The sequence below is a fragment of the Arachis duranensis genome, chromosome 2 (genome assembly GCF_000817695.3).
Source record: "Arachis duranensis cultivar V14167 chromosome 2, aradu.V14167.gnm2.J7QH, whole genome shotgun sequence".
NCBI lineage: Eukaryota > Viridiplantae > Streptophyta > Magnoliopsida > Fabales > Fabaceae > Arachis > Arachis duranensis.
In genome coordinates, this window is record NC_029773.3 from 55,354,892 (window position 1) to 55,355,642 (window position 751).

Genomic DNA, 751 nt, shown 5'->3' on the forward strand with positions numbered 1-751 from the left:
TTAACTTTCACGTTAACTTAGTTAACGTGGAAGCTAACGTTGATGAGTGAAAGATGAGCCAATGTTAGTGACACTCAACATTGTCACTAATGTTGGGGATGGCTAAGAATGGCCACGTTAGAAGCCACGTTAACCTAGTTAACGTGGACTCTAACGTGAGACATTGGGGCACATTGGAACGTTAGTGACAATGTTGAGTGTCGCTAACGTTCTCGAAGGTTGGCAAGGCCACGTTAGAAGCCACGTTAACCTAGTTAATGTGGGCTCTAACGTGAGGCAAAGGGGTACATTGGAACGTTAGTGACAATGTTGAGTGTCACTAACGTTCTCGAACTCATACTTTCACTAAAATGTTAACACCCCTAACGTCCTAAGCTAAAGTCTCTACCCACTTCACACTTTCTCTCTGCAAGTAAAACCAAGCCCAAATGAAGAAGAGAACGGCTTCAAACTCAAGATCCAAAGGCCCAAGACTTGAAGAGCCAACTAGAAGCTGAGAAGAGTAGTATATATAGGAGTAGCTTTGAATCATTTAGGGAGTTCTGGAAGTTGGAAAATAGCACTACTCTATGTATTTTACTCTGCTCTTCTAGTTCCATGATGTATTCTCCATCTTTGTTTTCATTTTCTAGAGCTATGAACAACTAAACCCCTTTCATTGGGTTAGGGAGCTCTGTTGTAAGTTGATGGATCAATACTAGTTTTCCTTATTCTTCTTCTATCTTTTCTCTTGATTTTACTTGAAAGCTTT